Below are 3,721 nucleotides of genomic sequence, written 5' to 3' on the forward strand. Positions count from 1 at the left end.
CACAAACTAAATCGAATGGGCCCAACAAAATAAATGTGTGAGAGAACGATATCAACGAATTACGTTATAAAAAAATGAGACGGAAATCAATTATTTCAAATAAACCGAACTTGCACCAAAACCAACTCGACCCACGACCCTAGTGGCCGTTGAACAGCCCCACGCCCATCACCAAACAACCAGCCATTACTCCACCTAATTGACCACCCAATCATAAACAAAGGAAAGGAAGAAAGGGAAAAAACAGGGGTATGGGTACCCCATGTCCAACCCAACACCCACTCATTCAACCCTCCCTCCCCCACGGCTGCCAAGCAGCCAGCAACCATAGGAACCGCGTAAAGCAACCTCAGAATTTCTGTCCAAAGCCGAGCCAACCACAGCTCATACGACCCCTATGAAAACCGTTCTTATCTCACCATAATCAGTCCCCACCACCTATACGCGACCTGGTATGAAATCCGCATTTCAATACAACTTAAAGGCGGGTTTCTATGTGTAAGCAAGGCGGAAATTCGACCATAGGAAAACGAAACTCCCATGTAAAATTGCACAAATGAAAGTAAGTATAAAGAACACAACTTTAACACGTAAAAGATTCAAAAACGAGTTTATGGGGCGAAATATCGACTCATTATCGAGTAACCTATCACCGTTACCTTACTCGTCGAATTTTCGAGTAACAACGCCCAAAACACGAGCCTTTCTCCAGTCTTCAGGTCTTCAACTAAAAAAGAGGAGAGAAGAGTTGTTTAAGACAAGAAATCGAGTTGTCATTTAAGACGGTATTTCGAAACCTCAAAAAAATAGAAGCTTTCTTACCTTAAAAGAACAAGGAAGGGACGAGGAAGCTAATGGTACAAAAATAATGGAGTTTGGTTGAGAAACGGAGATGAAATCTGGGTTGGAAGGTCGGCGGAAATGGCGTGTGTACGGTTCTGTTGTTTGTTGTTGTTGTTGCGTTTTGAAGAAAGAAGAAGAAGGAATAAAGGGTGGGGTGGGTCACGGTTTTATGAGAACCATAACAACATTTTAGTATTATTAATAATAATATATATAATAATATAATAATAAAAGGAATTATATATAAAATATATAATAATATATAAAAGAGATATTTAGAGGTAGGGTGTAAGAGGGTAGGTGAATGTGTTGTCAAAATAGGATAGGTCGAGAAAAGATCAGTCTCACAAGTGGAAATGTGACGGTCTATAGCTAGACGGAGATTAAGACGGAGATTATCATTATTATTGTCACTATTACGGTCCGACCAAAAATATGTATACATTTATTCTTATATAAATTATACCTCAAGAATATAATTTAATAATACGTATTTTTAAAAAAATTAGCTTTTATATAATACGTTTATAAAAATCGCGTTTGACATAAAATTAATTAAATTGAATAATTCAAATATATATAATAAAGTGATTAAACGGTTTAATAAATTTTAAATGTCAAAATAGGAAATTCGCGAGTGCTACAATCACCCCATCTTTTAAAAAGTTTCGTCCTCGAAACTTAAAAGTAGAAATGAAAGGTTATATGTAGAAAAAATAAAACCGGAAGTTTGAAATCGGTAATCGAATATTAAAAGGTTACTTATCGTAAGAATTCGAATCCTTTCAAAAGTTTCAAATAAATTTTTTCGACAGAACCAGATTCTCATCAAAGGAATGGAAGTGCTCTCATTGGCCATTCAAGAACATCGTATTCCAAATCAGAGATAAGGTCAAAAGCAAATTATTTGTATAAATCGAAAATCAAAATGCTTTCAAAAACCTAAATGAAGAGTTTTCAAAAGTCTAAGTCTCATTCATGTAACGAAATTGCTCTTGTCGTGCACACAAGAACGCTAACTTTCCAAGTCAAAGACAAATTTAATACAAAAATCATTCGCCGACAAGTGTAGAACAAGTTATTAAACGTCTCTAATAACGAGTTCTAACATCCTATCAACGTTAAAACCAAAAAAAAAATGGTAATCCACTCAAATTTTCTTTTACAAAAGTCAAGATAGAAATAAATGTGTCACTTTTAAATTCAAAAGGGAGTCAAGTTTGTGAAAAGATAACATCGAACTTTGACAAAGAAATCATAAACAGATCAAAGTTAACAGAAATTGGATAAAATTTAAAGAAATCTCGAGTTTAGAAATCAAAATCATCATAAAGAAGTCTATACTCAAGGAACAAATATGAAATTAAATCAATTTTTCATTTTCAATTTTTTTTTAAAAAAAAAATAGGTAAGGTTTTGTAAAAGTAACACAAAATTTTTAACACCGAACAAAAACTGGTAGCCTGAAATGTTTAGAAATTTTATGAAATGAAAAGTAACTTAGACATCATAATACAAAGTATGCTAAGAGGATTCAAACTTAACTAATCAAAAGAACGATGATGAATTTTTCAAGGATGCATATAATATTGTGGGTTCTGACATTGTTAAAGCTGTGAAGGAGTTTTTTGATTCTGGTAAGCTTCTGAAACAAATTAACTCCACTACCTTGACTCTTATTCCCAAGAAAGAGAGACCTATAAGTGTTGCTGATTTTAGGCCCATAGCCTGTTGCAATGTCATTTATAAGACTATTTCTAAGGTGATTTGCAATAGGTTGGCTAAGGTTCTCCCTGAGATTATAAGTCCAAACCAAAGTGCTTTTATCAAAGGGAGGGAGATAGTGGATAATATCCTTATTTGTCAGGATTTAGTCAGACTTTACAATAGGAAAACCTGTTCCCCTAGATGCATTATGAAAATTGATCTTAAGAAAGCTTATGATTCTATTGAGTGGAAGTTTATTGAGCAGATGTTAATAGCTCTTAGATTTCCTCCTCAGATGGTCACTTGGATTATGGTGTGTGTTTCATCCCCTTGGTTTACAATTTCTCTTAATGGTTCCAGTTTTGGCTATTTTCAGGGGAAAAGGGGTATTAGACAGGGTGATCCTATGTCTCCTTTGATTTTTACCATTTGTATGGAATATTTGAGTAGGATCCTTGATGTGGTCACTGATAAGTTGGACTTCAATTTTCATCCTCTTTGTAGAACTATGAAGCTCAGTCATCTATGCTTTGCAGATGATTTGCTCATGTTCTGTAGAGGGGATAGGGGATCTATTAAAGTGTTACTGATGGCTTTTGTAACCTTTTCTAGTGTTTCTGGTCTTGAAATGAATTGTGATAAGTCCAATATCTATTTTAATGGTGTTAGTCAAGCTGAGATTGATTATGTTTTGAGGATCTCTGGTTTCAAAGCTGGTCAGTTTCCATTTAGATACCTGGGGATTCCTATCTCATACAAATGTATGGCTATAGGGGACTGCACTAGGTTGGTGGAAAAGGTGGTTGCTAGGATTCGAGGCTGGGGGCTAGGAAGTTGAGCTACACTGGCAGATTGGTATTGGTGCAGAGTGTGCTTTCACAACTTCATGTGTACTGGTCACGAATTTTTGTTATTCCTGCTACTGTTATTGATTGGATCACCACTATATGTAGGAACTTTCTGTGGTCTGCTTCTGATAAGTATGGCAGAACTCCTGCTGTATCATGGGAGTCTGTTTGTACTGCTAAGAAGCATGGAGGTTTGGGGGTGGTCAATAGTAGGAAGTGGAACTTGGCTATGATAGGAAAGTATACTTGGTGGTTAGCTTGTAAAAGTGATCATCTATGGATTAAGTGGGTGAATCACATCTATATGAAGGGTGCGGATTGGA

The sequence above is a fragment of the Silene latifolia genome, chromosome Y (genome assembly GCF_048544455.1).
Source record: "Silene latifolia isolate original U9 population chromosome Y, ASM4854445v1, whole genome shotgun sequence".
Taxonomy (NCBI): Eukaryota; Viridiplantae; Streptophyta; class Magnoliopsida; order Caryophyllales; family Caryophyllaceae; genus Silene; species Silene latifolia.